The 24,487-nt window shown below is 41.0% G+C and overlaps 1 protein-coding gene across 21 annotated transcripts in view; it reads left to right on the forward strand.

Moving 5' to 3' along the window:
• Nucleotides 1-24,487, forward strand: part of ptprsa (protein tyrosine phosphatase receptor type Sa) — a 248,176-nt gene that overhangs the window by 43,164 nt on the left and 180,525 nt on the right. For 19 of the 21 annotated variants that reach the window (XM_036007429.1, XM_036007432.1, XM_036007434.1 and 16 more), the window contains exons 2-3: nucleotides 634-683; nucleotides 5,290-5,386. The gene's annotated coding sequence lies outside the window, so the exon portion shown is untranslated. Of the gene's footprint in view, nucleotides 1-633; nucleotides 684-5,289; nucleotides 5,387-17,188; nucleotides 17,680-24,487 lie in introns of those variants that run through there. The other 2 variants (XM_036007430.1, XM_031307320.2) reach the window with 2 other exon arrangements.

Genomic DNA, 24,487 nt, shown 5'->3' on the forward strand with positions numbered 1-24,487 from the left:
AACATGTGACTGCCATAATCAAACATAATATCAAAATATTTACCGTACTCCAGTTGCAAAATTCCCCGCTCGTGAAGGGACTGATCTTTCCTTCAACATGGCAAAAACCCTTCTCTCTTGTATTGCTGCAAAAAAACACATCTTTTATCCAACACAGTACAGTCACTTCGAAAGCCAGCCTGGCTAAAATGATCGTTCGAATGCTTCTGTACTAAATCTCCTTCCTGAGTTTGGCTGACATGGCTGCTCAAATCCAGCAGTGGCGGGCGATATAGATGTGGCCTCCGTGGCCCAAGAAGTCGTCTTTTGCGTCAGCTCCTCAGGCTCTTGAACTGTTCCAGCAAAGATTCCAGCAAAGAGGTGGGCAGGTGTCACAGACACACTCGTACTGCAACTGGGCACTACTGATATGCTACCGCCAAATCCTTCCACAAGTTTAGCTAGCTGACCTCCGACTCTTCGACCTGACATAATGACGCTGTCACATCAAATTGGAGGAATTTATGTTTTTTTCATATATTTTCTGACAGGCGCCTTATCATATGCTGTTATAAATGTAAAACAAATGTTCAGATAGCCCAGTAGTTATGGTAAAATATCTAACCACTGTGTTGTTTCACCCCTTGTCAACAGAGGGTGCCGCAGCACCCTCAGCACCACCTTTCAGCGCCCATCCTTCCAAGGTAAAAAATAAAAAGAGGACTGGAACACACTGATCGACTTGCAGCCTTTAATTGTGCAAACCGTCTATTTGCATTTGCATTTTGCGCATGCTGTATGTAAGACTTTTGCTGCATATTCATGCATTCATCCACACAGCTGGAATGAATGAACACTGGATATTGGATGCTAGTTGTATAAAACAAAAGAAGAGTACAACAAGACATGTAGACATTTGGTCTTTTGCAGTCTTGTGTGGGTCAGAATGTTGCCTGGAGTAAATTGGAATGCATTTGAATGACTAAAGGAGGTTATTATCCAATGAATGTCTCATTATTTCTTTGTCAGAGCCCAAAGGGGCCTCGACTGGTGCCTCAGTGCCTTGCTAAATGCCTTTGAATTGAAACAGTAATTTCCATGAGGTCGATTCTCCTTTTTTACATTTGCTTTTTTCGGCATTCAGCCAATGGTCTAAACCAGAGTAGTAGCAGAGACAGGTAGAGACTTGTTGAAGGACATTAGGCCTACATCAGGAGAGCACTCACAGCTGTTGACAGCTGCACATTGTGACTACTGAACGAATCTTACCCATGACATTTGTGAAACATTTCTTTTTATTAGAACACGTAGTGCCACCTAGACAGCCTGTTTTGTAAAACAAAAAAAAACATTGTAAACTTGCTTTAAAACATATTATGCTATCAGAATAAAGGCAGCAAAACCTAGTGTAGTAGATATGTACTGTAACAGAGCTGAGGTCAATTACTTAATGAATTCATTGAATTCCAAGTGCATCTCTCTTTGCACTGTTAAGAGCAGAATCTTAAATTCCTGATAGAGAAAGACAGGCTTAGTGGTACGTCAGAAGAACAATCGTCCTGATATGTATTGTGTGATATGAATTAAACTGAAATTAATTTTGTGTTAGGTCACCTTTAAATATGAGCAAATTAGCTTTAAAGCAAATCATTTTAGTTTCTCTGAATACGTTTCTATACTGAATAAATGATGAAAGACATTCAAGCATATGCTAAGCAGTTGAATGTGACTGTGACATTGGCACAGAATTGTGAAATCATTCAAAGGTAAATGGTGTCAAAAAGGTGGCAACAAAGGTTTGTAATTTGATCACCTCTTCCTTACTAATGTTTTGATAAATCTGTGATTTTTCAGGAAGGAAGGGTCCAGTGTGTTAACGTCTTACCAAGGTACCCATCTTTTTGGGAAATAACTAAGCTTTAATTTATTCATCATTTTCAAAAGCGAGAGAAATAAATTTGGAGTCAAACTTTTTTCGCACGTGAATTCACAAGTGTGTACCGTAGACAGCTGCCAAGAGCTCAAACTCTTTATCAGTCACATATAGAAGCAGCATCTACGCACTATTGTTTCTTCAATCCCCTTGACCTCCCTGATCTCTTCCTTTTCCTGATCTTATTTCTCAACTTGTCATTTCCTCTCTATTCCACTCTCTTTTCCTCTTGGCTCATTCTTTCGGCTCCTCCCCCATTATCTCCTCTCTTGTCTTTTCCTCTCTGCTCATCCTTAATTCTCCTCCAAGTTTCTCCTCTCCCCGCCTGTCTTCTCTTCTGTCTTTTCCTTTGTCTTGTGTTCACCTATCGTTTCCTCACTGCTCTCCTCTCGTTCAGCTTGTCCCTTCTTGACTCCTCTCTTCTTGACTTATCTTCTCCTCCCCTGTCAGTCTGCTCTCCTCCTCCCACCTCCCACTTTTCCTCTCGCTTTTCTCTCTGACACATCCCTTCCTATTGATTACCTCAAACTTCACATTTCCACTTTTTAATTGCTTGTGGGCATATCAGTTCTTTTATACCTGGAGAACCATAGAGAGTAAGGAGGTGAGGGTGAGCACAGGACAGGACAGGGCAGGAAGACATTGGGTGCTACCATGGCAACATTATCTTTATTCAAAGAGAAACAAAATCTCTTTACTTTTGTCACATCAAGGCCAAAACTGTGTTGACATTTAATCATCAAGGTTGAAATGTCCAGTTTTTTTACTTCTCCAGTTGCAGACCTGTTGACATTTGCACAGAGTAGGTCAGCCTTGTGTTTTCTTACTTTGGGCTTTTATATTTTCATGGATGCTCAGTGAGTGAAAGTTTCCTGTTCCTCCGTTATGAATGTACCCTATGTGGTCACGTTGCTGGAGAGAAAATACATGGACTCATTTCTGAGCATGCATGTTTTCATTTCCCAATTTGCCTTTGCACCATGATGCTTGGCCATCTGTCCCAGCACCGTGACCAAACGCAATGCCAATATGTTGCAGGGTCATGAGAAAACAAACCGGAGCTGCTTTCCACATGAGTGGATGAAGCATAACTTAACCCACGATCCGCGGCAGAAACAACAACACTGAGCGTCACGCTCTCACCTGCACGCTATTGGGAGGATGCCGGGCAAGATTTCCACTATCTTGATAGATGTTCATTTCGGATGAGTTTTAGCTTCCGTGCTGTTTGGCCATGCAACCTTTTATTCTGGCTTATTAATGCCGACTTGCCCAGCCAAGGGAGTGTCTCATGCGACGGAGGAAGCGGTAGTGCAACAGCGTGTGTGCAGTGAATAAATGCTGTACATTAAACAAATTCCCCCGCGCTTGTCTTGGCAGCCAGGCGTGTGGGAGGAGGAAGTATTGCAGAATCTGCCTCACTTTCCTCTCTCTCTCACTGACACACATGTACATGTGTATCCAGCCACACATGCATTTATTTCTAGGCAAACATTTACACAAACTAGCCAAACCAGTGCTGCTTGCTTTTAAAACCTCATGCAAAATTATTTAATTTTACACACTCTAGTATAGTCACATTGTTACCATCATAAACACATACAGTTTCATTGAGCTTCATAAGAACTGCATTTGTCCCCATATGCACTCTATATGACATGTGCACAAAACCATGTTGTAACACAAACACGTACACATCCACTCCCTACTCTCCACTGTACTGCAGTCGGTGTATCAGGGGATCCTTCTGTAGCCAGCCTGTAAATTGACACTGATTGGCCAGCGAGGGCCGACCTGACCCCAGTGGCCTGTCAGAATAAAGGATCATGTTGACCGCCGGCCGTCGAGGTAATAATGCCCATAGAGGATTCTGGGAGACTGTCTACAAGCAGCGTTCCGTTCATAATCCAAAGACGAAGGGTGGAGGAGGAGAGAAGTAAATAACATTGGGCTGAAGACAGATAGGTGTCAGTAGAAATTAGTTGTCCTTTCTGCTGCTTAACATTTCCTTTTTCATCTGACAACACAGCAAAAAGTTGTCTTATTAATGTCAAATTTGATAGCACTTTTTGAGAAGTAGCAATTTCATTTCATAAAGGGGTTAATATTTTATTTTTTAAATGCTATCTGTAAGTGGAAGTTCAATTTTAGCGTCACACCCGTATGATGTGAACATCCAGATTTTAATTTATTAAAGAAGCAGAGCACTTGACTGTAGCAGCAGTCAGCATAATTGGCCTTGTGGATAATGATATCATAGCATGGGCATTGCATTTGTGCAGGGTATGAATTATGTGTTCTCATTACTTGCACTCTATCTGCATAGTGATTTAATGTCAGTATGCAGAACTTGCATAAATATTGTATTTTCAACTCCTGACATGAAGTCAAAACTCTGTTATTTTGACAAGTCTATTGCAACAGGCCATGTAGTGCATTTACGGAAGCTCTCCCATAGGAGCCTCAGTGTCCATATTAATCGATGCTGCCCCTGTCGTACATGCCAGCATTGATATCATATCGTTACCTAGAAGGAGACGCTGGGGGCAGGGTAATGATGAGCTCCTCTGACCTTTCACTGGAGATAACCTTCCTCAGCTGCTCAGTGGAAGCTCCTTAGGGTGGACTCATGGCCGCCCACAGCTGCAGACTTGACCCACAATGTTGACTGAATATTGAGTAATGCTGTTGCAGTAGACATGGCCTCCAGAAGCCCCATGTATCCTTACATGTAAAGACACAAAAGAATCAAAGTCGATTTACAGTATGCACTCCTATTTTAGTATTTGAAATTACAGAATAACTACAAACAAACATGACACTAAACACTTAAACATGGATACACCCCTCCATATACACAAATTGCTATGGAAACCATCAACTTATGGATCTGTACATGCAGTACATGGCTAATTATCCAAACATCGACCACGCTCATGCACACACCCAACCACCCACCCACACACACACATACACCCACAGATTTGGACCAGGCTCATTAGAGATGTGAAGGAGAAAATGAAAAAAAAGAAAAGAAAGGAGGGACTTCATGCAGATTTGCACTCCACTGCTCTCAGGCAATCAGCGGCAAACCTCCTCTTCGCCCGAGAACTGTCGTCCTGCGGTCACAAAGGGCAAGGAGGAGAGAGAGAGAGAGAGAGAGAGAGAGAGAGAGAGAGAGAGAGAGAGAGAGAGAGAGAGAGAGAGAGAGAGAAAGAGAGAGACAGAGAGAGAGAGAGAAGCTCATCTTAGCGTTTGTCGAATTCCCCCACCTACCACTTGAGGAGGCAGTTCATTTAGTAGTCCCTTTCATTGATGTTTCTCTTTCATCTTTTTCTCTTTTTCTTCCTCTCCCCCTTTTTCTATCTACTTTAAAGGTTCAAGTGAGCGAGTAACAAGAAGAAGAAGTAGAAGAAGAAGCCGCTGGAGCAGCTGAAGATATGAAGCTAAAGAGGTTTTGAAAACAACCCAGTGGTAAGTGCGCCCCTGAATTATTTTTTTTTGCACAATGCACCATCATATTTATTAGGAGAGTAATTTAGTTCTCCAAAAGGAGTCCTACAGCCTGCATAATAACTGATTTTACATTGTTTGGCACAAATATATGCTTTATTATAATCCTCAGATCTGTCTGATTTTCAGCTCCACCTTTTCATTTTTATAGTGTATATCTGCCGATTTCAGCTTTTTGATAGTCACAGTGTGGCATAATCCCATGTGAGTAAGATATTTTCTATCCATGTTCTTCTCGTGTTTCACACCATTGCAGATGACACTTAATAACTGTCCGAAGCAACCCTATGCCTTTTGTTGAATCAATTTGCAATGACAATTTTCCTTAAAACATGCAGCAGGCAAAGTCTAGGTTTAAATTCCTAATTCCCAAAGTGGGGCTATGACAGAACATCTTACCTCCCCTCCCCCTCAGTTGAAAAGCTGCAGATAAATTCTATTGTCTAATAAATCATTTTTTTTCTGTCACTAATGGACTCGGACAGAAAGCAATTCATCAAAACAGTAGAGGAAAACACCCAGAGAAAGATTGACATGTCCAAGAATAGATTTCTCTGCTTAGTCACCAGTTACTGCATTTAATTCATACGGTATGCTCTATACACTTTGTGTGCCGATATGTAAAGAAATTTGGGTAAAGAGGTCCACACAACAGTGTGAAAGTTTATTGAAGTTTGATTGAAAAGTGACACTGCAGGACCAGTGTCCTTATTTTCCCTTCCTAATGATCACGTGACACATTGTAAACTGTCATCTTCTTCCACAAGTTTTCCGTTCTCCCGGTGCTAAACCCATCCATCCATATTGACAGCTGGGCTGAGGCAGAGAGAGAGAGAGAGAGAGAGAGCTATCATCTACCTGTCACAGCGAGCTGGCACTGAGGAGCTCCTCCTGTACCACTGCAATTATTTCATCTCAACCACATTGTTGGTTTTCAGACTTGAAAGCTATCAGGCATCAGTATAGAAGTGTAATGTACTCAGTCGCCTGACTTTTTCCGTGTCCATTCATATCCACTCCTCTCCATATTGGTGCATACCAGTAAGTGCAGAATTCATTTAAAAAGGTTTCCTACACGCACTCTCTTTGAAATTGATTAACTAATTGTTTTTGCACTCTATGTTGCATTTGGCATCCTCTTGAGATTAGACTCCTTGAAAAAACACCCTAGGTCTCCTTTAATTGAAATCAACTCCTGCTTTTAATTCTACTTTTGTCATTTTGTTTATTTATTTACCTTTTGTTTTCCTGGAATAGTCTCTTGACAATAAAATTTCTCATTCAGGGAAATAGTGGACATCATGACAGCACATTTAGTTTATACAAGCCAACACACACAAAGAAAGGCAGAGAAGTAAAACAAAACATTATTGCACAACTTATTATTAAAAAGTCATAGTCTGCCCGTTGATTATCGTTCACATTCTTGTACTTCATTTATCACTTATCTCAATCACTCACATTAAACTTAAACTGACTTCATCTACACAATTAAATGTTGTCAAAACATACACAACCAGACAACCTATTCTTATAAGCGGTAACATTTAACAGAATACAATAGTCTCTGATTTTTTGATAATAAACAATAAACATCAGTTTCTGTTTTTCCAGTGTAGTTATTAATTTTAGATTGACACCCCACCATTTCATTTTAGATGTGTGCACTTTATGTCTGTGTAGATTCATCTTATTCCTCCAGATATTATACCATCAGGTCAAAATGTAATCTCTCGATTGTCTGGCAAAATGTCCTCATCTCTACAGCTCCAGTCCAGTGGATAGTTTAATTTTGATCTGAAATATCTACTGTAGTTGAATCCACTGCCATTCCATACACTGCACACCCCATCCTCATTTCCATATCATAACTTGATTATTAGTGCTGCTGGCAGAGCGGTAGACATGTAGAGACTACAGAGGAGTGTGAGCTAATGGGTGTTAGAGCAGATGCAAGCCCAGACATCCCCCTCGCCATGTGCAGGGGGCAGCCTGCTTCTTGTCACCTCGCTGCCAGAGGCCACCAGCCTGATAGTAACAGCTGTATTTGGCATATTGGGCTGCGATGATAGTGAGGCCTCTGTGACCTGCTTATTTGACTGCAGAAATGGTGAAGAGGCGAGATAGCAAATCTGGACCCCACAAGCTGGAAACTGAAAGAGCACAGTAGTGGGTTTTACTGCCTCACTTTGTGTCATTTACACATCAGCAAAGGAATTTCAGAGAATTTCCAGGACTTTAATTTTAAAATCTGCTCTCTGCAAAAAAGTTTGATTGACATATTAATGATTTATTCATCTATATCCCTGTTTTCTCAAACACAGAAAGCATCACATTTTGTGTGGCTGGAGATGCTCTCTTGAGCAATTAAAAAAAAATGATGGCAATTATGTTGGCTTAAAATCAGCTCTAAGTTTCTTGTCATATGCATTATGAATTACAGAGGTTCCTTTCAATGCAATAAAATGCTTGTGCTCTGGCTTTACTTCTGGTTACTTTGCCAACCAACTAACAATATAAACATGAGCACATCATAAAAAGAAAAACTTAAGAGTTGAAAAGCATATTCAGATATTAAAAGTATATTCTTAACAATGTTCATTTGAAAAGAAAAGTGAAATCATCACACGTAAAGGACATTGCACATTAAAAAATCAGTCAGCCAGCAGTGACATTACAGCCACATTGAAAGGAAATTAAAATAAGATTGGTGCCTTACATAAGCAAGTATGTAAGGCACCAATCTTACATGTTGATGAGTCTATCTGCTCGCAGATAAAACATGTGTTTTCACAAGTCTCTGAAAATGTGATCCAGACTATTAATACAGAAACCAGGAAGACAATTTTGTTGAGCTGCTTCCGGTCTTTTACAGATTTCAATTAAACCTCCAGTGAAACTTTTGGTGGTGCACTGATAGAAGGTCATCATTGTTAGATTGCACTTGGCCAGCAGGTGTAATTTGCTAGTTTTATTTTGCGTAACAATGAGATATCCATCTGTAATTAGACAAAATGTAATTGACAATAGTGTTTTATGTTGTTTATCCCAACTAGTGAGAAGAGTGTTTGGTTCTAAGGAGTTTTACATCAGATGGTAGATTTGTCACTGGTTCAGGTCTTTTTGTTGCAAAACATTTCAGTCATATTGAGTTAAAGTGGAAACATGGCCTCGAGGGGCCACTAGTGGGGCCTGTGAATGCTTTCTTGGTTTAAAATTCCACAATCAACATTTAGACATGCCCACTGAGATCTATTGCTCGTTGGTCTGTAGTGGTGTTTGAATTGGACCTTTTGAGATCTATCTCAGTTTGATGCTCATCTGTGCAAGGTGATGCTGATTCAGGTGCCTCCCTCTGCAGGACTTGGCCAAATCCCTAAGGCCTTTGCACCTAAATGCACAGGCAGCAGCAACTGTTGGCTGAGCTTTAAAGACTAGTTTCTAAGGAAAAGAGAGCAGCAGCTTCTAGGATGTTAGCAGCACAATTAAACAAAGCTCTGCTAATCTTTACAGCTGGCGTCAAGAGGCACTGTGTTCTAGCAGAGCGGTGTTATCTGTTGCATGGCACTGGAAGTCTGACAGGCTGCATAATGTGCCCTGTGGGCTGCCACCACCCTCATCACGGCAGTGCCTTCACTGCCCACGTACTGTACTGTACTAGCAACAATCCTAATATACATCATAAAGAGAAAAGACAATTATATACACCACTTATTTTTAGTCCAGCTGGGAGGAGGCCTCGGGGAAGACCCAGGACTAGGTGGAGGGATTATATCTCCAACCTGGCCTGGGAACGCCTCGGGATCCCCCAGTCGGAGCTGGTTAATGTGGCTCGGGAAAGGGAAGTTTGGGGTCCCCTGCTGGAGCTGCTACCCCCGCGACCCGTTACCGGATAAGCGGAAGAAGATGATGATGATGATGATGATGACTTATTTTTAGTGGCATATAAAGAAATGTAAATTGACCTCAAGTTTGGAGGTAATGAATTTGATTATGCCAGCACATCTAATTTCATGGCATTTGGGAATGAAATATGTTTTGCTTATAATGCTTTTCTCACAGTGATGGTGAAAAGCTATGCAGCGTGATGCTTTTTAAAGGTCCCCTTTCTGTTTCATGTCTTGTATCATAATGACGGAATTTTCCATTTTGTTTCTTTGGAACTTGGAACACATCCAAGCTTAATTTATGTCATTACTTGTTGAGTGCAGCTCAACCATCAATTCTGACAACCTGTTACAGGTTGGAGTGTGAACTCATTTTCCCTCTAACACATTTTATACCAGCTAGAGGGCTTTGGCTGGCCCCGCAGACACTCAACACTTAACACTTCAAAGACTCAAAACTACCTCAAGTAGCTTGCAAACTATCCTGCTAAACTTTGGTAAAGCTGATGGATGGAAATAAACAACCTGCTGATGTGTCCTAATATGAAAGACTTGGATAGATATTTTTAGGGTGGGGTGGAGAGATGCTATCTTAGGTCCATTAATGCAGTCATTGCTGTGTTGCCCCAGGCCATAGGGCCTAATCCAGAGGAGTGAGAGTGAATGGGATTGTGGCTCGGGCTTGCCAGACCTACTTAGGTCCTGGTTGAGAGCACAGTGCTGTGTGGGCGAATCTATTCTGTCCTGGGCAGGGCACAGCATAAACATTGCCCAGGGAACGCAGGCAGGCAAGCAGGCAGGCATGCAGGCAGTCAAGCGGACAAGAGCAAAACTATAAGGATGGTTGCCTTTAATTTCCTTTTCACTGACTCCCCTCAACTGTCCAGGGCCTGAGAGCAAGAGAGGGTAGAGTGTGTATGTGTGTGGAAATTACCTGTAGAAGCTATCTTTTTTTCGGGGCTTCACCAAAGTATGTACTGCTATCAGCCGTCCTCTTTTGCGCTCTCACACACACACACACACACACACACACACACACACACACACACACACACACACCATCACTCTTTCACGGCAAATCTGCTCCGATCCATCCAGTCGACGGCCGTAAAGCAATGACTCTCTCTCTCTTATTGTCTTTAAGTGATCTGTGTTTGCTCCATGGCACTCTGGCGCTCTGACCTTCTGAACCTGCATGTAAACAGAGCACCGCTGCTCCCCCTTCCACTACCCCGCAGCCACCATCCCCCACCTTTCACTATACCAAATAAGGAAGACGGAGCCACTGAGAGCCAGCAAGTCGGTCAGCCAACCCACTGAGGAGGCCATTAGTGAGCCAGCAAGCCAGCAGAGGGGTTGGTAGAAAACCACCTCTGGCATCACTCATCACTCCTAGCCTCCCTGGCCTCTCCGCGGTGTAGAAATGCACACACACTCACGACATGTGCACAAACACTCGCTGAAAGGCTCACTTACATCTGCACACAGCACCACGTGCACAGTGACCCGAAAGCGTTAAAGGCACTCAAATGCACACACATACAGTACACTGTATACAATGACACACATTGAAAGACACATATGCACACACAGCACATTAAAAATCACTCAGAGGCACACATACTTACAAAAGACACATTCACGGGACACTACACATCCAAACACGTACACAGAGTAATGACATATTACTGAATAAAAACACCCCTACACGCAGCATAAATTATACACTGGGTTGTTTCAGCAGAACAATCAAAGATGTGTTTCTAACTTTGCTGAAAGATGGATTTATATGGTGATATACCATTACAGGTATTTATCGCTCAGTAAAAGTGCTTTTTACCACACTGAAAACAAGCTTGCACAGAAAGCATTATGCATAATAAGGCAATAAAGCATTTACTGGATATGTCTGTAAGCAGAATTTATATTTTTACATCAACGAGGGTGATATCTGATCTTTTATCTAGTTTACATTTGATCAGTTTTATCCCAAACATGATAGGAATGCTGTTTGCACCAGTAGTCCTATCATGCCTCTCATACAGCATCTAACACATACATAAAACCCAGACTAATGACATTATCTTTAATTATGTTAGCCACTTTTAAGTAAATCACACCTTTACATTCTGGGATACAATATTTTCATAACAGGGAAATTAAATTATAAATAATTTCCTTAAAATCAAATGGATAAATAAAATAAATGTGCTTGATTTTACCGACTCCTACATACTGTATGTAGCTGTAGTCATGGTGGAACATCAACATCACGTATTGACATGAATATTTAATATATAGTGTTTAATAAAAGGCAAGTACTGGTCTAACCCTACACACACCAGTGGAGAACATATGAAACCTTCACTAGTTTACAGCAGTGGCAGTTAAACTAACTGTCCGCTCAGTCCAGTAATGCCAACCTAAGAAATTGAAATGTACTGCAACAGTGGGCACCATATAAAACAACCCTTGTCAGTTTAACAGAATTCACAGGACACACAGTTAAACACAGTAATACAAAACACTCCCTCTCTGTCTGTGTTTTTGTCTCCCTCTGTCCTCACTTTTTCTTCTGAAATTTCTTCTGGTTTATGTAGCTGCACTCTTTCACCTGCCTTCAAATGTCGGCTGAGTTCAACAGAGCTGGAGGGAAAATACTCTCAGAGAGAAAGCCATATTGAGAGTGAGCTGGTTAAAAGAAATGCAAGAGAATTGAAGGAGAAAGAGAGAGGCGGGAGTAAGTGAGTGTTTGGTAGCAGAAAAGTCCTCCATGAGGGTTATACAGACTCTAATACATTATATCAACAAATAACACTCTATAATTTAGGCATTTATCTGATGTCTTCTCCGCAATGCCCATTGTTAGACTTGTTAAGTGAGGACTTGTATCATGCAATCGTGCCAGGATGTATTTAATGTTGGATTGAATGCACAAAAATGGGATTTTGCTCACATTTCTCTTAGGAGTGAGCAAGTCAAAACACAACATCAGGGATCAGCACCAAAGATTTCATCAAAATCACAACACCAAACACAGATGCTGCACTCCTTTTGTTATTAGTTACTTTAAAATTGTGGGGAAAATGGAAGAAATCAAACAGAATGAAAAAACCACTCCATTTAATTGAGCTGAAATGAAACCTGGCCAGATAGTGTTTTAATTGCTGTAAATTAGAAATTAGAGACAACATGTGAGGGTTGTCTGTTGTTAGAAGCTACGATTGCAACCTTGCAACTGCCCACATGTTCTTTTGTATTGAAGTGACGCTCAGCAAGACAGTGGACCCCATGATGACCTGTAATGAAATGCATGCATGCATGCAAAAATTCCTAAAAATGCAGAGAGTGCTTAAAAATGTATTCTCTACCCAGCAGCATGTAATTCATTTCATTCCCATCCCTGCCCCTCCCAGTACACCCACCAAGCTCCAATCTCCATTCTCAAACTCCTGCATATCGCGGTGCTCGCTTGTGTATCAAGGTAATGAATTCGTAATCTCTCTCAAGCTCTTTGTAGATCTCTATCGTGGTGGGAGATAAGAGGGAGCATCGTTGCACTCTAATAGCCGTCAGTCTGCCTGTGTTGCTGCTTGCTGTCTGTGTTTGTGTGTGTACAGTATGTGTGTGTGTCATCACCACAAACCCTAGCACACTATCCTCCATTTTGGCTTCCAGGGAGGAAAAAGGATTCTAGCCCAGTGCACAGTCACTTATCAGCGAACTCTTAAGGCTACACGTGCACCAACAGCGGACGTGCTTACCGCTCTTCTCTCTGAGATGGGTAAGCACCGAGTGTTGGTCCACTTTCTCACTTCCAGTGTCTTGTTCGCACTGAAACTCCACCTAGCACTTTCCAACTTAGCTGTCAAATACTCAACCACAGAGAGAGTAAATATGAGGGTGAGGCAGGCTCAGAGTTACTAAATTTGCGACTAGGGGTGGCTCTCGAGGGCCGCTGACTGCCCCGTGCGCATGTTTTTAATTGTGTTTTTGGTGGGGTGATGAAATGTCCTCCATTTGAGCGCGAGTTGGCAGTAAGTGGGCTGTCGCCTCCAGGGACAGAGTGAGCGATGGCCTGCTGCTATCGGAGGTGATTGTACCTCAACCCCTAGGGGTGACAGATGAACGAAGGGGAGCAGGGTGACAATGAGGAAAGAAGCAACAGTCTTACATTGAGTTAAAAACAGGACAGGGTGTAAGAAAGAATTGTAAGTATGCACGTAAATCTGGACCAGCTAAACTTTGGCAGTGTTGACACGTTTGTAACACTCTGTCCTTTTGTTGGCTTTTGAGTTGAGCAGCTCTGTAAATAGAAGTAAATTGAAGGAAAACCCAGCCTCATTCATCTTTTTGTTAACTAAATACAGTTTGCTGACATTTTAATGGTGGCATAGATCTTTTTGATGTAGATGCATGGTATGTGAAAAAGCAAATTAGGTCTAAGAACAAATGCTCTGCTAATAGTGTAGGTAATGTATTTTTATAAAGTTTTTTGGGGCATTTTAGGCCTTTATTTTATAGGACAGCTGAAGTCATGAAAGGGAAGATAGATGGGGAATGACATGCAGCAATGGGCCACAGGTTGGAGTCGAACCTGCGGCCGCTGCGTCGAGGAGTAAACCTCTATGTATGGGCACGCGCTATACCAGGTGAGCTACCCTTGCGCCCAGGTAAAGTATTTTTAAAGAAATTATGACCACCAACTGGGCGACGTTATTGCTTACTATGCATCTTTTTTATATCAGGAAGATCACACCATAATACTAGTGGATCGACTGTACATCTGAATAAGTTATAATCTGTGTATTTATTTCATAAGAACTATAGATGCTGTGTTCAAAATTGTATTGCAATCTGCAATTTATTCATCTTTCCCGTGTCTATGGACATCAATCTCATGTCAATGTTGAGATTCAAGACCCCAAATCATTTAAAATCAGGTAAAATAACTATATTGCATTCATAATGTCCGGAGCACTTATGTATGATTTGGGAGGCAGTCTTCTCCCCTTAAATGCTATTTTTCTTGGATGCTAATGTTTCCTGTTGGACAACAGTGATAAGCAGACATCGTGGTGAGTATCAGCTTCACTTGGAGACATAACAGCTGACAGGAGGCCAGTTGTTTCGACAAGGTTCACTGGTCGTTTGGAGTGTCTTCACACTGTACATGCTGTTACACGATTCGGTAACAAGACGCAAACGATTAAGCGCTTTCCCTGGAGCACTTGCCACATCTTCCGCTCTTCGAATTTACATGGCATTTATGAACACTCACAAGGAAAACAAAACGTGGGGAGGGAGAGCAGAGGAAGAGAGCTCCTAGTGTAGAGGAGTCTCATTATTCTGTTATGGATTGCACATGTCAGGCGGTAAGTGCTCTTTTTATCCTTCTAAAGCACTAGCCTTGGCCACTGAGCACATTTCCCTACCCGATTGAAAATTTACCATGTTAAGGCTCACGCCACCAGGGGAATGGCGGTGAGAGCTCTGGGTTGTTGCTAAGATTTACCGGCCTGATTAAATAAGGGGCTGTAGTGTGAATAAGAGGCCAAGGGAGAAATCTACGTGATATTATCACATGTTTTTTTCTCACCAGTTGAATTGATTAGGACCCCCCCCCCCCCACACACACACACACACACACACACACCCCTTTACACCTCTTTATAGTGTGTTACATGTCACGCTGGGTTTTAAACAAAGAGCAGAGAGAGGGCAGTGGAGGATTGCTTGTGGCTCAGGATGGCTTTCTGCCAACACACAACTAAGATGGGTCTTTTTAAAAGGGCCCGTTCCCATCCATTACTGCCTGCATACCTTGAAAAGTTCACACAAAATATATTGCTACTCTCCTTCCAATTGGGCAGGAGAAGCCTTTCATTTGATGCACTGTGCCTCACAAATTGTAGCCCCCTTTCCAAAGACTGCAAAATTTAATCTCATTTCCTTCGATTTCCCATCATACACCCTGGTCCTTAATGCACCAGGAAGGTGATTTGACGTAGCCAGCTACCAGCATTCTTTTTCTGAGCAGTTGTGGCTGGGCTAGGGGACAAGATTATTTTCTTTCTGTTCAGAGGCCACAATGGCATTTAAATCCCAGTATCAGACAGTCACTTCCACTACCTTCTGAGCCAGAAGGGGTTTTGGATTAGAATGCAATCTCTAACAAAAATAAAGAAAACTTAACTGACCTCAGCCTAAGATAAAGTGACATTTGGCTGCATGTTGGCTGGTAGTAACTGACTGTAGATCTGTGTGTCTCCAGTCTGTGTCTCGCCTCCCTACTGGACAAAGTGGACATTAGCTGTCACTATTCAAATTCAAATTCTACCAGCCAATCAGAGTTGCTGTTTCATCTTAAAGCTAATGTGATTGGATTGGATTGTCATGTCCAAAATCCTCCTCACTTACAGCAAAGTGAAAGGAGTAAGGTGAAGAGTGATGATGACTCTCACCAGAAGCTGTTGTAAATCCATGTAATATTTTTTCCCTTTAATTTGGAATATGAGTAATTACTAGAGGAAGACTTTTATTGCGGTCGATGTTTGTTTTGTTGTTGTTTTGTAGCACATTGTAACTCAAAAATGTTATTTTTTATTATCACTGAAATGAAAACAATTGATGCTAATTTGATTAGTTTTGAAATGTAAATGGTAATAAGGACAAACAGGACAGATAGTACTGAACAGTAATACATACTCATTAACCAATTAAAACTAAGTAACTTTTCCAAATTGTTTGTTCCAGCCTTGTATTTTAGCTGATGTGCAGTATAACGAATATTTTTCTATTAAGTAGCCTAGGCTTATTTTTAGCTATTAAAATACCTTTCTAAAACCACTGCTTGGTATTGACAGTGGAAAGTGGTCACACATTTTACTCCTTTGCATGCAATTTCATAACTATTTATAGAACATCATAAATTATGATTTAAAGGGGCGCTAGGCAGTTTTGGCCATTTCTTCGCTGTTTTCTCGCTTTTTGCTCACAGGTTTCTCTATAGAGCTCCCCCTACAGCTTTGGAATAGATATTTGGCAGCTCCTATGTTTACTTGTGTCTGACTCCTCGCTCGGTCAGTCTGCCGTTTCCTCTTTCTCTGTTCCTCCGACAATGCTTTCCTAGCTTTCTGCTTCTTTTTTGCCGGCTCAGCCATGACGATAGTGTGAAAAACTCCATCGCTACCTTGTTAGCCGGTTCCTGAATGGGCGTATGTGTGCAGTGCCGTGAAGCAATTCATTACATCGCGAGACCTGATATCATGCGATACTTCCTGGCGCTGAGGCCGGTGGCTCGCGGGACGAAAGTTGCAAGGGTGGTTTTTCCGCTCGCAGGCGCTAGGGGGAAGCGAGACGACCACCATTCAACTCAAAAAAAGTCATATAACCTTTCCAATGACTCCGAAGCTGTTCAGTTAAGGTAAATTAAGCTACAAAAAAAAACGGCATAGTTCCCCTTTAATTCAATTGATTTTTTTTTTTATTGCAAATCAGGTTATTGTAGTTTATAACTTTAGCCTAGATGTTTGTATCTTAGACACTTAACTTTTAGGCTACATTTAAAAACAACAACATATACATAGTGAAATATCTTTCCAAATGTATTTCTATACTCAGTGCTTTATGTCACTGCACCATTGCTCTGTATGTTTGTCTTCTCTTCATTGTGCCATGGCAGCACAGATTTACGAAAATAAAAGATCAGCCACAGTAACTCGTTTCGTTACAGGTCCAATCGTGTTATGATTTCCGACTAAACGTGCTTGAACGCACCAAGTGGTAGGATTTACGATTCCCGTGAAGTCAAGGGACGAAGTTTATGAGGTGGCATTGAACGCAGCACAAGGCTCAGTATTTTTTCACTGCAACAGAGGGGAGGGAGAAAGGGGGGGTATTTGACTCCTGTCTCCCCACCCCCAGTCCGTGCGAGGTGGATTTAGGAAGAAAGGATCCAAAACCTGGGACGTGGAGATAACGAGAGACACCAATAAAGAGATCGGCTATACATTCGGAGATCCGCGCGCGGCGGTGTCGCGCACGGATTAATATAGGATATTTTCTTTTTCTTTCACTGCGGAGATTCTGACTCGGAGCGTCTGTTCTGTTGGGGGGCACAGGAATACAAACGCACAGGGAATAATAGAAGTGTTTTCTACTCGTTCCCTCCGTTAACAAGTCACTGCTCTGCAGCTCAAGAAAGTGGAATATAGCGGTGTTTTTTTTTCTACCGTCGGGGATGCGAAGTAACTGTCTTTCTGAGGGAATACGACGGCTCACCCACAAAGAATACGGATTTGAAAAGCTGTCCCCCGTAAACAAACTAGGGGGTCGTTTCAGAAAGACTTTTCTCACGCCGTTGAAGTAAGTTTTTGCAACTTTTCTTCTTCTCAACTCTCGAAATGCTTGATGTGAGTTTAAAGAGCGGGTTAAAGATAATAAATGTGGTAAGAGTGGGGTGAAGATAGAACTCTACAACTCTTGTTCAACTCTACCATCATGCTGGACTGTTGTATCTGTCTTTTCCATGCAAGTAGACTAAAGTAAGTAAAGTCTGCTGCGGGAAAAAAGAAAAATATATGTCGTGCAGATTGTGTTTTAAAATTAACGTAGCCTATTTGCCCAGACTTTTTCGTCAACTGAAGTTTCTTTGCGTTTGCTATACGGAAGATTGCAGTCAACGGTTTTGTCCTGATGCAGAGGTTCCCTAACTCTATCACATCCAGGACTCCATATACACAGATCAATCTCTGAGCCTCCATTCTGGTGAGATTTTGACCAACATGCTAACATTGTTTTGCATTTGAAAACACCGAGGCAAGCAGCTTTCAGCCACTTGGTTGCGATGTTCATCACAAATTTTAGTGCTAAGCAATAGTCCTTAAAACAGTTAGACTATGTTGCTTGTTTATGTTACTAATAAAAAGTCGAGAAGAAAAGACTATCAATATAACACAGTAAGATTCCCATAAATGATGTGTGAGGGATTTTCTCTCCTTGTATTTACTAGCAGTGTGTCTGCAGTGTCTATAGTGAGCTTTGTGTGGAGTTGATTACAATTGATTGGAGCTATATATTTTTTTTTCATCTGTGTATTATGAAGAGCTTCTTTCAGCAATTTATTTGATGTTTGTACAATCAATATCCTTTTAATTTTTCACCATTACTACTTTGTTCGGTAAATTGTCTACCTTGAGAAGTAACTTTTGTCTGATTGTGTTGGAAAGTTTAGACACAGCTTCAGGCTATGACTTGTTTTCCTTCTTCTTTTGTTACAGCAGGCTACAGTAAGTCAAGTGAGTCCAATTTTAATTGCAATGGATCTTAATTTTATCAGAACATTTAAGGCTAAACCCTCCCCAGGCAAGATACCCCCCCCATTCTCTTCACCCTCCCACCCCACAAGCAACTGCAAGCCAAAAAAAGATTAGTAATGCATTTCATTTACTGCAGCTTGCTGAACAGACGAGTTCAAACACTGTTGTTTTTGTTCCTGATAAAATAGCAGAGAAGTATCTTGAAATTTAGGGAGTTAAGAGGTCAGGGTCAGGACCAGGGAGTCAAGCTGAAAAATGCAGATGAAAGACAATTAATTCAGTTATACATACCAGTTAGTGCTATTTACTTTCATTTGTTGCGCCTATTTCACATCCTCATGAACTTAAGACAATTCCCTAACCTGGTGGAGAATTTGTAGTCTATTCTGCTATTCTTAAAAAAAAATCAACACAAATTCTACCACATTTGCATTTTTTAATGGAGATTCAGATTTTACCTATGGTGTGACTCCAAATCATCAGTCTTGCACTCCAGCATTCAATCAGCCTGCTAGGTTGTATAAATAAACCCATTTGTCTTATGATGAGTCACATGTTGATTGTCAGTAGCAAGAAGGAGTCTTGTCCTTCAGAGTAATTGGACAACACGTATACCAAGAGGCTGTGCGTCAAGTGTGTTCAGGATTCTTAATGTGGCTTTAATTGAACAATTTATCACCCGTGATCACTGTCAAATAACTAGGCAAGAAAGACAAACGGCAATAAAAATGTTAAGGATAAGCTGCCAGGCACAGTCGGCTGACCGAGACCGGCGTGTCTGTCACAGCTGCATCAGCAATGGATTGTTTTATTTAATTGTACTTACTTTATTTATTTTATGTCTGTAGAAATTATAGATCAATACCTTTTGTGGGTGGCAAGCTTGTAAGCAGTGGTAATGAATAGTGGAGGAGGACGGGGCAGTGAGAACATCACATCGTTAAAAACTTCTTTTTATTGGACAAAACTTTTGATTTCTCCCCGGAGCTCCTTTCCCTACACTTGGAAGAAAAGCTAATTGAATTGTGCCCCGGATATGTATGTGCCCCAAAGTATGGAGGTGTTGAAGAAGTGTCCTCCTCGGGGTTTTGAAATTCATTTCCTTTGCAATTATTACTTTCTGAGCTGTTTTCTTATATTTCCCCTATCTCAACAGTAGGCAGTATTCTCTCTCTCATTTCAAAGGGGATCAAAGGGGAGAAGAGAGGGAGATTCTAGATAGCTACAGGCCTCACACACTGACTGGAAGCTATGTATATAATCATGCATTTGACTTCAGGAGAGTTCAAAAGTTGTCTTCTTTCTGACTGTTTGTTGTAGTTGTTTGGTGTTCTTGACATCAAGTGCATTTTTGACAGTTTGACATACAACCAACTTAAGCTATTGAATTTTTATAGAGGCAAAGCAAGCAGCGCTCTTAATACTCTAAGAGCTTTTTATCATCAGAGATTTTCCAGATGCTGCACTGAAACTGAAACTGAAACTTGCAACCAGTAAAACATTTTCAAGTGCCAAAATTAGATCTCTGCAAAAGTCACACATACTCAAAAACACATATACATATATATTAAACAATGTAGGATGAACTCTTATTCATAACTTGTATCCCTTAAATTACTGCACCTCTATTTTGAATTCACACTGTGGTAATATAATGTTTAACAGTCATGAGAGCAAAACATTAATCAGCAAACAGTACACAGGTACTGAACATATATGCCAAGCCCTTTGTTCAAGGCTTTTAGGCCTACAGTTGCACAGTCAACCAATTGTTTTTACCACCCAATGCCCTGTTCATTTAATTCAAATTCTAATTAGTAGCATTTTGGTGGCATCAAGTGCTTTGCAATTAGTTACATCGCACTTGACGCAACAACACGGTTAATAACAGCTGCTCTGAAGTGAGTCGTCGCAGAGAGAAATGTGCGCTGTGCAGAGTCGCTGTTGCACTCACAGCTAATTGTGTTTATTCATTTTAATATGCTCCGAGTGCTAAATCAGTGCTCTTCCAGCGACACAAGGTGCAATTAGTCTGGTTGTGAAAACAGGAGGCAGTGTGTCTTGTAAAGTGTGCCCTCCTCTCCTCTTTGATTTGTGGATTAGCCATCCTTTGTCATGCACATTTCTTTTATTGCCACATAACCAGAATGGGGAAACACTCAAGAAAGTAAAATGTAACAACTTTATAGCAGAAAAGCTAATATTCACACAATGCAAAGATCATGGAACATCATTGCACATGTATAAAAACCTACAGTAAGAAGTAAACACCATGTCCCTGGATACGGCAGTTATGCATTAGATATAAGGCTCTGCTGACTACCAATGATTCATGATGATATGTAATATAGTCTACTTTACTCATATACGTTTAAGCCACAGGATAACTTGGCCTGGTTTTAGCTAGAATCCTGGAACTCCTTTGTTTTAACAAAACAATGGGATCTGTTTGTGGCCTCAGTTATCCATAAGCTTTGGTGCCTTTTATTTGCATTTACTTAAACATTAGGCAGCTGATGTGCACTACTCTTACACTGTTATAATAATAGTAATTTCCCATGCATTATAGTAGTAAACTGCGGTGCACCGTTGTTGATTTCTTACATTTCCAAGAACAACTTTTGGCAACAATAAGTACAGTAGTGACTTTTTGGAATTTAACTGTAGCTAATATGAGCAGTGGAGTTTCTCCTATCATGAAAAGTAATTATTGCAGCCCTCAAGCCTGAACCATCATTTTGTGTCTCAGAGTCTGTAAACATACAGTGTGCTGCTTTCACCAAACCAGAATGTAGAGAAAATAAGAAACTTTGAAATGAAAACTTATCTTTGTGCTTTTGGCTTGGTTTGTCATTTTTGTCCCATGTTAATACCTTACTATGTGTTTTTGAATTTAGAAACATGTCAGCTTTAGACCTTTGTCTGGGCAAGCCTTTGCAAGCTGAAGCTACCCAGAAAAACCCTCTCTTTCTGCTTCAAAACACCACATCTTATGCTGCGTCTGATTACTGTAAATTAGACAAAGTAAGTAAATAATAGCCAAGAGAGAAGGTAGTTGTTATTTTCTAACGCATTACATGCATTAGAGGATCACTTAAAGAGACTCCAATTTTGAATATGCACTCTCAGCACTAGGGATCTAACGAACGATTCGTGATTTAAGTTCACGATACGATTTTCTCACGATTTTTTTTTTAACAGAATGAGCTGTAGACAAATGACTGCAAAATATTCCCTTATTTATTCATCTTAAATAACAAAAAATAAATAAAAAAAATAATAATTAGATTGTTTCCAACATCAAAATAACTAAGTAGAAAAAAATAAATAAACCAAAAAGACATAGGCACGTTTGAAGTGAAACAAATGAAATCAAAAGTAGATTACGCCTAGGGTTGGGTATCGTTTGGGTTCTTTTCAATTCCGGTGCTAAAACAATACTTTTAAAATGGTGCCAATGCCTAAACGGTGCCTGTACTAATACATTAAAAAAAGAACACAAAACACCAGTCTGTGATATTAAAAAAGGGCTTGTTTATTGCTAAGGCCATATGGCCAAATTTAAATGATTTATTTAAAATGTAATAACAATAACTTATAACAATAACTTATTTCACCAGGCAACTGCTGTTAAACACACTAGATGGCAGAAGTGTATTTTACAATAACTTTGAATGCACATTGAGCTTACTAGTTGGATTTGAACGCACCATTAAGTCCCTTTTTGTTTCTCCAACAACTCCGACAGTGGCAGTGGCCACAGTGTCTAAAAGTGCTACACTGTGTCTTCAGCTGCAGACTGTTGTACTGTTGTCTCAGTGTTGGAATACTTTCCAGTGATATACAGTCACACTTTACACTCCATAGCTGTCAGCATTTTAATAGTGTTTAAGCCAGCTACTAGCTAATGGTAGGCTAATGTCACCTGCTGTGTAATGTTAACTAGCGTCACGCCCTAGGCTCTTTAACAAATTCACAATGCATTGTTACATCCCTACTCAGCACTGTAAGGCCACGTCCACACGTACCAAAACAATCTTCTTTTTACCCGTCTTCCCTGGATTCGTTTCAAGAATAGTTGCGTCCAAACGGATCCATTTGTAAAAGACTCAACACGCTACTTCATATTCCAGGCCTATAGGCAGCGCTGTTTCTGCTACAGAAATTCACCAAAAACGGAGAAGGAGAGCATCGTCACTTCCACTTCCCATCATAACATGACTAGACTATAACGTTCTCTTAATACATCCATGGACTATAATAACTTTCACCACTGCTCATTTTTATAAAGGCTACCGCAAGAAAACGTGTCTTTGTTTACATTGTATAACATGCTGTTGGATTGCTTTTTAATTTGCAATTCTGTTTGCCATCGGACATGATTGCAGTGCGCTAGCTAGCAGAGCTAACGTTAGCGCACTAACGCTGCTAGCTAACATTGGAAGTCAATCAAACATCAATGAGCCAATGTCTTTTTGATAATCTACAATAGCCTTTCTACAATAAGCCGTGGTAAAAGTTACTATAATCCGTTCAAGGAGTTGATAAGCAGACAGATTAGCTAGCTAGTTAATAAGTTGTCTACTTCCACTTTATAAACAGCTAACCATAGCAGCTAATGTTAACGTTAGCTACGTTGCTGCTGTAGCGGTCAGCTACTTTAGCGATGTTTAACGTTAGCTACATAATGTTAGCAATATATCTTGTGTACAATCCAGGACCGGCAGAACAGAGGGAAGTGTCAGGGAGCAGAGACAAAGTATTTAGATGAAGTGAGCTGGTTTGACCATGGAGATGGGATATGCTCGCTTAGCTTCACTGCAGTCGTGTGTGGCCGTGCACTAGTGCGGGACTGCGGGTAAGAGGTCGAGGGGTGTGGCGTTGACATCATCGATACGGACGTATTCGCTGTCCAAACGAAGCCAAAAGGGAGCCGTTTTCGAATTTTTTCACCCTGAGACCAGGTTTAAAAAAAAGTGCGTTTTCAGGCAGTGCGTTTACAGAATTCGTTTGGACGGGCGGCCCAAACGATGCTAAAGATGTGCGTTTGCATCAAAAACCGTATCCATGTGGATGGCCCCTAAGACACTTTGATAAAAATGTACAAACTTTTACACCTAGAGTAGACAGAGATAGCTGTGAAAGAGGAAAACCAGAACATCGCAGTCACGACAATTGAAAACAATTTAAATCTAGGTTAAACTTCCGGAGGCTGGTATGTCATTTTTACTCCATAGACCTACATTTTCACTCTGGCCATAGGGGTAGAAACATGAGCGGGGTGGCTGGCAGAGGAGTTACTGACCACTCATTTGGACACCCCTGCTGGGTCCTTGGGTCTAAAATTGGTAGCTCTGTCCTCAGCAGACCTTATTGGAGGTGAGAAATGGCCATGACCCTCCCAGCAGCACCCACAAGTCATATTAACACACAGATTCTTCTGAACTCAAAAGGACAGCACTCCGAAACTAGCCAGCAAAGGTTTTGGGCAGAGGTGACGCACGTTGAGAGGCAGGGGCCAGATAAGACAAGGCTATGATAAGGCGTATGAACTCGGCAGGATTGATCCGTCTCTGGCTGAGTTTAAGTCTGCCTTGTATCTTGGCTGACTGTCAGGCTCCTTCGGTGTTTGTTCACTCTTGGTTTTTCTTCATCCCTATATCTCCCTCACTCAGTTTGTCTTCTCTCACATCACACATTCTCTGTGTTCCTGTCTGTTTTTCTGTCACTCTCAATCTAAGTTGCTTATTTACTTTTGGAATGGACTGTGTATAATGCATTTCTGCTGTTGTGAGTGTTGGGTCAGAGCTTAAATGTGTATTTAGTGCATTTACACATGAGATTTATACATTTCA

The sequence above is a fragment of the Sander lucioperca genome, chromosome 11 (assembly GCF_008315115.2).
Source record: "Sander lucioperca isolate FBNREF2018 chromosome 11, SLUC_FBN_1.2, whole genome shotgun sequence".
In the NCBI taxonomy this organism is placed as follows: domain Eukaryota; kingdom Metazoa; phylum Chordata; class Actinopteri; order Perciformes; family Percidae; genus Sander; species Sander lucioperca.